The 13,841-nt window shown below is 41.5% G+C and overlaps 1 pseudogene; it reads left to right on the top strand.

Annotated features, from left to right (window-relative positions):
- The first annotated feature begins 322 nt into the window (after positions 1-322).
- LOC104854257 lies at positions 323-7,871 on the top strand (annotated as a pseudogene).
- The last annotated feature ends 5,970 nt before the right edge of the window (positions 7,872-13,841 follow it).

Below are 13,841 nucleotides of genomic sequence, written 5' to 3'. Positions count from 1 at the left end.
CTTCCTCTTGCTCCTTGATTATATAAGCGATTGTTCTGCCTATTAGAAACGGAAGCGTTCCAGTAACCTCCCTGGACTCTGCCTGGTGTTTCCGCACCTCACCCTCCCGATCCGAGCTTCAGACGACAACAAACACACAAACAACAACAGAACACAGTCACGTGACTGATGGAGGAGACCAGAAGTATTCCTCTTTCCTCCCTCCGTCAACATAAAGACCTTTCTACAACCAGAGCTCCTTACTGCCCCTCCGCCCTTCCCAAGGCCAAGGTGGAGCAGTAGCCTCTGCCTCCCCAACGCCCTCCCCCAGCTCAGGGACAGCATGAGGCCAGAGTCAGAAGCACGACCTGACTCTTCAGCCAAGAAGCCTACAGATTTATCTCTCATCTGCTGCGAGGAGGTCACGAGCGGAGCAGGGGGGAATCTGAAGGGAAATGAAAGGGCACAGGATGAAATATGTGGTGAGGGGTCTGGAGGCTATTGGGATGTTGGCAGGAAAGATTAATGGAGGAGGAAAAGGGTGCTATGGCCTCTCTGCATCTACGGTTCTGTACCCTTCAATTCAACCAACTTCAGATTGAAAACATTTGCGGGGGGCTGTACTGAGCATATACAAAATTTTTCCTTGTTGTTGTGCCCCAAATAATGCAGCGTAATAATAATTTACTTTGTGTTGGCATTATAAATAACCTAGCGGTGATTTGAAGTATAAGGGAGGGTACAGGTGAAGAAATGCTGTATCACTCTATAAGAGAGACTTGAGCATCAGGCATTTGGACATCCTTGAGCATGGGGTGTCCTGAAACAATTCCCTGCCCATCTTTTTGTTTGTTTGTACCAGAGATTGAGCTCAGGACCTTGTGCTTGCAAGGCAGAGAGTGGCACGACTGAGCTAAATCCCTGGCTTCCCTGCATATCCTGAAAGAAAGAAAGGGGAGGCATGGAGATCTCAGAGCCAGGCCCTCTCTTCAAGCAGGGTCCAGCGAAACTCCACAGGTAGACAAGCTTGATCCAGCTACTCTAGGACAGGAGAGAGGATTCTCTAATGGGCACAGGTAGACCGTGGTTGTATGTTTGTTCAAGTAATCTCATATCTAGGCTTTACAACTGGCCTCCCTCTTGCCACCCCCACCCCACTCCTCCTTTTCCACAGGACCAGGTGGTCTTTGCTTCTCAACTGCGTCGCAGCTTAATGCTCCCATCCAAACCTTCCAGGCCTCCTACTGTACAAAGGATTGTGGCCAAGTGCGTTAACATAACTGAAAATCCATTGCTCCCCAGCCTCTCTTTTTCTCAAACTGATTTGACCTGCCCTGAGCCTCTGCACAGACTACTCCTTCTTCCTGAAACTCTCTTCTTACTCCACGTTTGACTCATCCTTCAGGACACAAGCTAGGCATCACTCCCCTTCTACAGAGTCTTCCCTGATTCCCCCAGAGTGTATGAGTGCCTGTTTTAGCTCTCATACTGCATTATAAATACTTGATTCATTGTCTGCTTCCCTTTAGATGTAAACACCCCGAAGAAGAAAATATTATCACACTACTTCTAGCACCTAGCTCAGCATTTTGAGGTAAAAGTGTCACCTGTATTAGAGGAAAGAAATACTATAAAAAGTAGATTGGATTTAGCACATCCAAATGTACATGCTTTTCACCAACAAAAACCCTCAGTGCTTTATATGATATTTTAAACTCACAGGTCCAGATGTGATTTCAGGACTTTGTAAGGACATCATAAACTCAGCCTTAAAGAGCTAGAAAAGTCATAGAAGACTAAAGGCAGAGTTGAGGAAAGCAAAAAGAAGCTTGAAAGCCAGTGCCACGCCAGATGGTAACTCCAGCCTGGATTTTCCTGGAGCCCAGCATCCTAACCACAGCACCAACAGCCTGTCCCACTCTACTCTGTCTCTGGCAGGATCACCTGACTCTGCTGCAAATACAGGTGTACTTACTAGGCCCTTGTGCAGAAGGAACAGAATGTATGCACAGACTCTGAAACCCTTCCTATTCCAGGCGCTCATGTCTTTCCAGGATATACATTCCACAGCCCAAGCCACTAGTATTTTCTCACCAGATGGCTTCCCCTACTGGAAACCTGTTTCTCTGCAGGGCTGATGAGGAGCCACATCCATCCTTCCCCAGAAAGATGGCTGCACCGAAGCAAGAGAATCATAAGAGTAGATTTTATCGAATGATCCCTGAAGTCCAGGCCAGCTTTCTGTCCAATGCAACCTCCCTAAACCACTCTGTTTTGTATTTAACTCGTCTCTGGATTTGAAGCTGAAAGATTCCAATCAGAATGCCGGATCTGTACCTGGAGGCCTGTGAACCCTTGGAAATGTCACACTCTGAGCCTCAGTTTCCTCTGTGAAGCAGAACTGTGCCTGTCCAGTGGGACTGTCATGAAGAAGGAGATTCCAGGACATGGAACGTTCCTGTGGCACCAAATACACCTGGGAAGCTTATATATGTGCATAAGCTAGGGGACAAGTAGAGGACAGAATTCATCCTGGTTCTGCTGACCCAGCCACGTGCTTAGAGATACATCCACCTAAAGAAGGCTTGCACAATTCAACCCTAAAAATAGTCTTGGCAGGGCTTGCTATGTTAGGTCTCAGTAAACATTAATTGAAGTTTAAATTCTTTATTATCCACACAGAGAGAAAGCAAGAACTACTGTTGCTGAAATGGCAGTCATTTGAGCACACTTCCCCCAGGTGACAATCCAGCAGAATAGCTAAAGACAAACACTTTGGAGTTAAATCTGGGGTTTGAGTTCCAGTTCTGCTACCAGCAGTGCTGAATGATCATGTGCGAGATGCATAACCTCTCTGAATTCCAGTTTCATCATCTGTGAAAGGGGAATCATTTGGGAGGATTAATGGTGACTATAGTAATTACTATCTGCTGAATACCTCATGTTTCAAGTGCTCCGAAACCCGGCTTTACAGGGAAACAGACCCCAGTTCACCAGAGGAAATCAAACATTCATTACTGTAATTGGTATTTATTAAAGTCCTAATATGTTCTAGGCTCTGGAGAGCTTATACCGTCTAGTGAGAATTTCCTGTTTGCCAGATAATGTGCAAAGCATACTATCCAGAGTGATCTCATTTATACCCGCAACTACCCTACGGGATGGAGTCATTTACCTGAGGGGAACTTAGAAAGTAGTAAAGAAGGCAGTGAATTAATACTTGAAACCATTTGAGTAAACACTAAACAAGTAAAAACAAATTGCTTTTTTTTTAAATACTAGGGATTGAATCCAGTGCCTTCAACACTGAGCCACATCCTTAGCCCTTTTTAAATTTTGTTTATATTTATTTTAAGACTGGGTCTAAGTTGCCCAAGCTGGGCTCAACCTTGTAATCCTCCTGCTTCAGCCTCTCAGAGCTCTGAAATTATAGGTATGCACCCCCATGTCCTGCTTAAAATTGCATTTTTGAAGAAAAAACTACACAGATGTGCTTTTGAATGAGGTGGTAGATAGGAACTGGAGCTGCTGGCGGCAACTTAGATGCCTGTGTCTAAGGAGTTTGTTATAAATAGATAATGAAATGTTATGCAGCAAACAAAAAAAATTTGCTTCTAGGAGTGAGAATTGATCTCAAAAACCACATCCGACCAAAAATGTCAGTAACAGGGTAAGATTTTGAGCAGCACAGCAAAATAAAACAATATTGCCAAATTGTGGGGTGAGCACTATGAGTCTTCACTCATCTCGAGCAGTTTCTCAGCCCCAGGAATCACCCCTTATGGATGCCTAGGGGCATCCCAGGTTCACTCATTTGTTCTGGATATTGCCAGCTAGTACCCACCAAAACCAATGGCAAATAAAACAGGGAGCCTCTCCTCAAGTTGCCATGGTCTGGGGTGGGTTCTTTGAATTAAAAACTTCTGCTAGAAAATTATCTCTGCGTATATGTCAGCTTCTCATAATTATTCCTTTGTGGGAGAGCTTCATTTTTCTCTCCCAAATGTGCTCTTACATAATGAAAGTAACTAAGGCCTGATCAAAGGAGGGAGTGACACTAGCTGAGAATGCCTTACCATTTCAAAGAAATGAATTAATGTAATACTTAATAAGTTGTTGAATTAAAAGAAGCTTCTTGGGAAAAGAAAAATAGATTCAGCATTCTGTTTGAGTACCCTAACTACCTCTAGTCCTACGGAAGGCCCTTAAAAGTACATCTGTCTGTGTGTGTGTGTATGTGTGTGTGTGTGTGTTGAGAGACTAAGACTTCCTCCAGCCTCTCTCTAGTTTCAAAAATCCCATAGGCTTCTGCCAGTGCTGTCAAACTTAGCAGTACTTGGGTGAATGCACTCTCTGAGGCAGCCCCAGAACATGTGCATATATTACTTCCACAAATCCTCAGGCAGTGGAAAGACCTTTGTCATCACCTTCTCACATAACTGATCCTTGGTTTTTCAGAGCTAAAGACTAATTGATCATCATCCACCACCTCCAAAGTTTGGTCATACAGAAAAACAAGGATAAATGCTTTGGTGCACAATATTGCCTCCATGGGGATACTTGGGACTTTGAGCAGGTCGACTCAGAACTTAAACATTAGCTTTGATTGCTGCCATTTCCAAATGCTGGTGGGGCTGTGGAGAAAAAAGAACACTGCTCCACTGCTGGTGGCAGTATAGACTGGTGCAACCACTGTGGAAATCTGTATGGAGATACCTCAAAGAACAAGGATTACAGGTCCCTTCTGACCCAGATATTCCCCTACTGGGTATGTTCCCAAAAGAATCATACCACAGTGATATATGTGCACCCATGTTCATAGCAGCACAGTTTGTAATAGCTAAAACTTAGAAACAGCTTAATTGCCTGGAAACTGGATAAGGAAGATGTATTGTTGTTGTTGTTGTTTTAATGAAATGGAGTACTACTCAGACACAAAGAATAAGAAACTAGAGACATTTATTGCTGAATGGATGCACATTGAGATAATACTCCTAAGTGGCCTTGTGCCACTTTTTGAAGGCAATCCTAGCTGCTGTTTCTAACACCAGCCTTGGCCTTTACTTCCCTCTCCCTCCCATGTTGGACAGGGAGGCAGGAACTCTAGATGAATCTGTCATTGTCTTTCCCCTCTCTCTGACCTAAACTATCTAGTATAGTCATCCCTTACAGGAGATACCTTCCCAAGGCTCACCCAAATTCCCACCCCACAGTGATTCCCTAACCCAGACCATTAGGCTTCCTCCAATAACAGTGAGACTTAGAAAAGTTAAGTATTTTTGGGCAGATGTCAATATGCTCCATTTACTAAAGGAAAGACTACTATATGCTTACCTTCTCCTATAGATTCATAGGTAGGCTTTATCTTGTGACTCTTGATATGTGATTTTGGTCTGGCTAAAAGAATAGGAAGGGAGGTTGTGTAACCTTTCTCCCTGGTTGGACCATAAAACACCCTGTGAAACACCCCCCCCCACACACACACACACTCATCTGCCAACAGAATGGAGAAGGACAGAGATACAAGATGAAAAGATGGAGTGTCCATGAGTCACATTGGAAAAAAAGCTAACCGTAAACACCCACACTGGCTGTTGCCAAATTGAAAAGTATTTTTGCTGATTTCAACTCTAGAAATGGCAGGAAAATTTGTTATAACAACTAGTTTACTTTGACTAATACTATTCATTACTGTTTTCCAGAGATGATAATTTAAAGTCAGTTCAAGATAGAATAATCCTTTGGCTTGAAGCATCTTTCTATTTATCATAAAAGTATCCAGAGAATAGCAGATGGCAGAAAATATCTGCAATATATCTTAAAGTCAAGCAGTTATTATGAATAAAGAATCCAGCAAGTTCTAAATATGAAACAAGAAAAATTATCAAAAGATATAAATGATTCACAATATTACAAATGACTAGTACATGTATGAAAAGATGTTCAACTCCATTAGTGATCTGGGAAATGCAAATTAAAATAGCAATGAGATAATTTTTCACGGATTATATCAGAATACATCTGATTAGCTTATCTAAACAATAGTTAATGTAGGCAAATGTTTGGTGGAAAAGAACACTTCCAGATAGTTTGAGTAAGAACGTTAAGTGCCGCAATTTTTTGAGCGGTAATTTGGGTCCACCTATCAAAACACAAAATGTGCTGTCAAAATGTAAAACATACGTACCCTTTGGCTCAGAACACTTACATAATGAGACAAGGATATATGTTAAATGATTATTCGTGGCAGCATTACTTGTAATATTAAAAACTCACCTTAAGGATAGACATCAATGCTTTTCTGATTGGTTACAAAAGACGTCGGTTGGGACGTGTTGCCCATTCCGAGAGCTCTCTGAGCTTGGGCATCCCCGTGGGGATGTGGGGGGTATAGTTACCTGGCAGCAGGGCCCCTTCCCTTCCATCTGGGGTTCCTCTTACTGTGGGCGGCTCCAAAATCTTGAAGAAGAGCTCAGGAACTCAGAGCGAGTCCAGTCAGCGGAAACCTGGGCAGTGAGACCAGAAAGATGGCAGCGGCATCTCGGGGTCGGTGGCTTCTGAGTCTCAGTTCTCGCCACATTTTCTGCTCTGAAGAATCTTCAAGATAAGATTCGACGCTTGGAACTGGAGAGGATTCGGGCAGAAGAAAGTGTGAAAACTTTAGAGAAACAGTGGAGTATAAAAAAGTACTAGATGAACAGATACAAGAAAGGGAGAATTCGAAGAATGAGGAATCAAAGCACAACCAGGAAATGACATCTCAGCTGCTAGCTGCAGAAAATAAATGTAATCTTGTAGAAAAACAATCGGAAGATGTGCAGAGCACGATAGAGCATGCAGAAATGGAGAGAATATCTGTCTTAGAGAAACAGGTGATCCTAGAAAGAGAACGGCAACACGATCAAACACACATTCAGAGCCAAGTATATAACAAACAGCACGATGCAAGCCCTTGCAGGGAAAAAAAAATCAAGAATTGGAAGCAAAACTCTATGAAGAAGAACAGGAAAGGAAACGTATGCAGGCTAAGGCAGCTGAGTTGCAGGCTGATCTAGAAACAAAGAGACTTACCTTTGAAGATAAAATAATTTCATATGCTCCCACCGCAAGAAAAAATTTAAAAAGAGAAGTGAAAACCACCTCACTGTAGATTATGTTTGTGTGATATGCCATTTGTGGCTGGAAAGTCCACCAGTCCTAGCCATGCCATGATAGCTAATGTTCAGCGTGTCTCACACCTAAAGAAATAACACAGTGAAGTTTTGTGCAATGATCAAGTGGTGAACAACATTCCCGTGGCAAAACAAGTACCTTCACGAGGTAGTAGAAATAAGGAGTGGGCAACACCTCCCTCTTCCAGCAGCATCAGTGAAGGGCTGTCAGAAGGCCTACAGACTTCACAGGATGGGTTTGGCCAGATCAACTTTGATCACCAGCACAGCAGCTTGTGAAACTTCTACAGGAGTCACCAACACTGACTTGAAAGACAGCTCAGAGTGTGAACTGGAGGCCTAGTGGGAAAGGCGGAAGCAGACGCCGGCAGTATAACTAAAATTCGAAAATATCAAGCTCGGCTAGAGAAACAGAAGCCAGAGAATCAGAAAAAAGAATTTAGAGCTAACAAAAAGACTCTTGATGCAGAAGGAAACAGCAGGAGCCTTTCTTCTGGACCCACAGGGACCATAAGTCAAAAGGATTTTGCCAAACTGAGACCTGGAGAAAAAAGCAGGAAAAATCTTCAGTTATTGAAGGACCTGCAAACCATACAAAATGTACTGCAGAGCCGTAATGTGCGTTGGAATTACTGACTGCTCACAACAGGTCATAAATTTTATTCAGATAATCTGTACCTCATCAATCAGATATTGACAATTTACTTTCTAGGTTTCACTCTCACTGATGTTGGAATAGAAGGTGCTCAGGGCCTGGGCTCCATTACACAGGTTTCTTGTGTTATGCCACAAAACTGAATTTTAAATCATGTACATAAATGATAATCGAGGGAGTTTTAAAATTTGAGAAGCCACATTCTTTAAGATGAATACACTGTACTGGTTTTATTGCACTTTGTAAACAAGTCACCAATTTAATTAGGTTTAAAATTTTCAAAATACTCAACTGCCCCACAAGCAGCATTTGCTTGAAGAGTCTCATTTTTAAATCTTCCCTGGTATCAAGTGCCGACTTCACTTTTTTTGTACAACTATTAAATATATTTTGACTATTGATGGATATTTTTTATATTTAAGCATTTATATATTTAAGAGGATTTTTTTGTTTGCCTTTTTGGCCTTTTAATCAATGATTAGTATTAAATGCATTTCTATTGTTTTTTCAATACACTTTAAAACTTTTAAAAGATCCAAGTAATTGTTTAAATCAAATCAATTACCTATAAAATTATAAATGCACTTTTAAGAGTATAGAATGTTAATGAAACAAGATTTTAGAAAAAGGCGAGACAGAAGGGAACTGTTATGAAGCATGCACATTTGCGGTTTTTTGATACCTGTCTATAATCATGTCATTCCGTCCAGGCATTATAGTTTGAATTTTGAAACTTAGAGAACCCTGTTTCCTCTGCCAGTGGCAATGCAAATTTACATTTTCTACATTAAAAAAAGATTACAAATCTCTCAAATGTCTTTGAAGACAAAGAAAAATTCGAAGTCCTTTAAAGGATGAGAAATAAGATATTTGAAATGGAATCCTAAGTGTAAAAAGAGTTTTACTTCAAAGACCAATTTTCTTGGCTTCTGTTTCATATATCAATAATCCCCACATTTTTACTATAAAAACTTCTGCTTCTTCATCAAGTACCATGGCAACATCATCTAAAATGCTCTGAGGTGAACTATGAGCCATAACCTTTCAACAAACAAAATCAACTAATGTAGCTTCTTCTTCACCTATGTATTCTATGATTTTCCTATTAATCTGTGGTCTAATTAGTCGCTCCATCAGTACAGAATCCACAATAGACCAATCCAGAGAATAAGCAAAGAGCTCGGGTTTGGCTTTTGGAATCTTCTCAATGAGACTATATGTTTGCGCTTTTCTTCAGTGTCCACAGTGCCTTTGGCAGCATTTTTATCATCTTCACCATAATATAATGCAACCAGTTTCTTTGTTCAAGGCACATCAACACTATGTTCATCCTCAAATTTGTTAAATACACTATCTACAGGTAGCTTCTTCCTTTTCACAGAATCAGGCTGACCAGGACTATTAGAAGCACCCAGTTTAAGACTGAATCCTATTTTTGGCCTATGTTCCTCAGGCTGCTATTGATCTGGTGAGTTTTCAGAACCCCTTGAATATTTGTCTTTGGTGTAGAACATGACTGCAATAAGAAATGTACACATATAATTATCATATCAATGTAAATCTGAATAGATCGACATGTTAACTTTTTATAAATTTGCCACTGGAGTCAATAAAACAGTTTTTTTTAAGGGAAAAAAAGAATAGCCATCAATATGAAAATGATCAAATTATGGTGCATCCACATGTACCATGGGAAACATTATTTAGCTTTTAAAAAACTGTAGAATCTGTCATCCAAATGAAAACAGCAATGCTTAGCACTACCAATGAGTCTACCGGATATAGAACAGTTTACTAAGAAAGTTTTTATTGCCTTTGAATTCTGCTAATGTCCTGTCTTAGTCACTTTTGGCATTTCTGAGACATAATGCACGATATTGCAGCTTAAGGGAGAAGACATTTATTTTGGCTCACATTTTTAGCCCGTATTTGGCTGACTCCAAGGCATGGTAAACCATCTGGCATAAGAAAACTGCTCTCCTCATGGCAGCCAGGAAGCAGAGAGCCAAGGGTGGAGCCTGAAAGGAGATATGACCTCCCAGGCCATGCCCCCAGGGACCCGTCTCCTCTGACCAGACCTTGTCTCTTGCTATTTCAAGTCTGCCACCGCAGCCCCATAATTCAAAAGTTTCACTTGAGAGAACATGAGGCTTTGAGGGGATGTCTAGATATAAGCCTGTCCAAAGCTGAAAACAAGTGACAAATACCTACTCATTCTAAAGACAACATCTAGCTTCATTCACCCACTGGATCTTTCACCAGCAAACCTCCTGGCCCCACTTCCCAGTCATATAAGAAAGGGTTGCGATCCACACAGAAGACTTTTGGGAGGAAATCCATAGAAGCAAAAAGCACAATCATATTTCTCTTCACTTCCTCTCAAACTGAAGAAGATGCTCTTCAAGAAAACCACTCTTGAAGTCTTATTGCCCGAAAGGCAACTAGATCTCACTCTTCAGCTTACTGTATCCTGAGAAGTATGGACAGGGAGATAGAAATGCCTGTGTCTAGCCTAGAGAGGCATGAAGCTGGGGGCCTGACTGGAGCTACGTGTGATGTGGGGTGAGAGGAAAGGCAGCAGCAGAATCCATCTGTACTTGCAAGCTAGCATGAGTCAAGGCAGCATGAGTTTCCCAATGGATAGAGTCCTGCTCACCCCTAATCTTTCAAGGTCCATATCAAGGGTATACATGGAGTCCCTGTATATAAATAGGATAAAGTATAAATTAAGCTAAATAAACCATTTTCTATTTTTCTACCCTGACAAGTATGCCTTTGTAACAACCTTGAAAGCAGATGTCTACAGCCATTCCATCCTGAATACATCCGATCTCAGAAGCTAAGCTCACAACCTGGAAAGCCAGATTCAAGTAAAGGATCTCCCAACCCTTGGAATTTACCTTGACTACATGTGGCCCTGATAAGCCTCCTTTTCTTTCCTACTTCCATATTCCTGCTCCAGCACCCACAGGAGTTCCAGCCACAGTCTAGGAAGCAGCTTTATCATGTAATAAAGTTTGCATGAATCCAGGGGAAAAACCCACAAAGGCCTTGGAAACTACTTTGAGGCCACTGAGGCAAAGTTTTGGAGTGATGTCACCCAAAACAAGGTCTAGAAGAGTTGTTTGAGCTGTGGATGGGAAATCCTTGTGGATAGTTAAGTTCTCCCCCAGTCAGAAAGCCATAGAAAAAAGTGGGATTCTTGTGCATAGAGTTCAAGGCTGGTGCCTTTCTTGCCCAAATCAAGGGAACATTTGAAATCTGTGAAAGGGGAGTGGAGCCAGGGGGCAAGCAGACTCCAACATATGCTGTCAGTGGTAGGGCCCAGGTTTGGGGGCAATCAATTTATCAAAATATATAGAGAAAATTTTTCTGAAGAGGCAGAATTTGGGCCCCTGCCACAGAGCTTGCAACAGTACAAGTCAGGTAAGACTCTGCTGTTTTCTTCCAACTTCATCTTCCTCACTTGGAGTGAACCAAAAAGTCACAACGGACCTCAGGATACAAGAAGCAAGAAAGAGCAGAGCATACCACTGTTAATAACATATCAGGACTAAGCTGGGCTCAGACATGTTGGTGGCATTGGCTGGGAAAGAAACCTTTAATGAGATGAGAAATTGGAGAGTTAATTATACTAGAGGGGACTTTTTGCTACCTAAGAGCAATCAGAAAGCTCTAACACCACTCGGGATGCCTTCAAAAGATCAGAAAGGAAAATCATAACAGCTCATTTAAGTAAGCACTGGATAAAAACAAATTATACTAACTGTTGACTACACCTAAGTCACCTGTCCTGTCACTTGGACAATGTAAAGGTGGAGAGGTTTGACCGGGTTCACAGTTTCAAGGGAAGTCAGTGCACGGTTGGCTGGCTCCAAGGCTGAAAAGTCATGGCAGAAGGGCATGGAAGAGAAGAGACACTTAATTCACAGCAGCCAGGAAGAACAGGGGAACAGCACTAGAGAGGCAGGGCTGAGGGAGATATAGACCTCCTGAGTCAGGCCTCCATGACCAGCCAAAATACACCCAGAAGTGTGCTCTGCTAATCCCCTGGGGGGATCCCGTAGCCAATCAAGTTGATTCTCCACTTTAACTGTCACACCCACTAAGTCTCACTGGAGAACAAAGAAAACCAAAGCAAATTAGCAACACACTTGTGTGCATATAGGAATTTTATGATGATTTCTATAGTAGTGGTTACCCCAGAAGCACAAGTATGAGAAGGGAGTGGGGTGACTTTGACTCTTCAATTCAGACATTCTGACTATTTTAAAAATGTCTAGAGAGGAGTATGAGGTCTTGAATGATTACACTCATTATTTGCCCTTGCAAATCTCTTCCATCCAAGAGGAAAAAAAAAAAATCAAGCCAAACACGTGATCTAACTGGTGTGTTATTTCCCTTCCAAATGTTGCCACAAAGCCAAACTCTCTAATTTTGCTAGCATAAAAAGAAGTTGTTTATTATTTCAGGGTTGCCATAGCAGTCAGTGTTTCCATGTTATCGTTCTTTTCTCCCCAGACAGTACTCTTCTAATACATGTTCCAGACCTACAGTCCCAGGCCTTTCAGCCGGGAGGAAATAGCCTTGTGCTTCTGCTGTAAAATCCAAGGAGACCAGCTCTGTGGTTAGAGTCTGGGGCCCAGCATTTTCAATCACTGTCTCAGCGAGGAAGAAAAAGTGGAGCTGTCCCTGGATCTGGCAGAGCGGAATCCTGAAGAGTTGAATCCAGTCCCAGGATCTCCCATCTTCCTCCACCTTAGGGACACATTTGGTCCCAGCCATCAGAACTTAGATGGTCACCATAAGAACATGCAAAAGAGAACAGAAACCTAGAAGCACAGAAAATATAAGCCTACTGAATTGAGAGATTGAGCCTGCTTATATTTACATCTGCATAATGAAATGAAGACTCAGGGCCGTTCTTTGATTCTCACCAAGATACCTCTTACCCAGAGATGAGAGATCAACAAGTCTCCTGGGTTTAGTGGGATGGAAGAGGCCCTTTCATTTATCATTCAAACAGAAGGGTAAATGGAAGCAACCAGAATTGATACCATTAGCCCAATAGCTCTGAGATTCTTACATTTCTGCAGCCACCTTTTATCTTGATTTTATGTTTCTATTGAATTCTCTCTGTTCCATGACTCACTTCCTTTGAGTCTGGTCTTTCTTCTCCCCCACTCACCGCACACAGCACCCCGTTCTTTCAACCCTTTGAAGTATCCTAAAGTATATCACAGACTTTGAAGGTTTTAAGCAACAGAATTAGTTTAGTTAAAAACGTTAAGCATTTACTCACATTTTAATCTCATATGTCTTTATATGTGTAGCCCTAGAAGCATGCACTACACAAAATACAGAATCAAGAATTGTAGAGAGACTCACTAATTTAGCAACTGTCAGTGGGGTACTCACCTACTGCTCTGGGCACTAAGGATACATCTGTGAACAGAACTTATAAAAAATTCTGCATCTGAGCCAGGTACGGTGGTGCATGCCTGTAACCCCAGAACTTTGGAAGAGTAGGACAAAAGGGCCACAAGTTCACATCCAGCCTGAGCAAATTAGTGAGACTGTCTCAAAATAAAATTTTTTAAAAGGGTTGCAGATGCAACTCAGTGTGAAGACCATGGGTTCAATCCTCAGTACTATTAAAAAAAAAAAAAAAAAAGAAACTGCTGCCCTAACAGATTTTATTTCATTGAGGGGAAACAATAAAAATGACAAATAAATAAACTATATGGAATGATAAGTATATGGAAAAATTAAACCAGTAAGTAGTTATAGTTATGAGTCTGGAATTTAATAGAGAGATTTGGTAGAATGTTCAAGATATTGACAGAATGTTCAAAGATATGACATCAGATGATATCACCATGGTAGAGAGTATAGACAGATTGCTATCTTATCTGACTGATAAGATGAGTCACCAAGGCAGTATAGATCATACATAAATGGTTTATACAGTATGTTAATAAGCTTTTCATTGCTGTGCTCCTCCCCCCAAAAATAACACAAAACCTCAGAGAAGA

This window comes from Fukomys damarensis, unplaced genomic scaffold (genome assembly GCF_012274545.1).
Source record: "Fukomys damarensis isolate Sample0158 unplaced genomic scaffold, DMR_v1.0_HiC HiC_scaffold_27, whole genome shotgun sequence".
Taxonomy (NCBI): Eukaryota; Metazoa; Chordata; class Mammalia; order Rodentia; family Bathyergidae; genus Fukomys; species Fukomys damarensis.
This window is presented reverse-complemented; position numbering and strand designations above follow the sequence as displayed.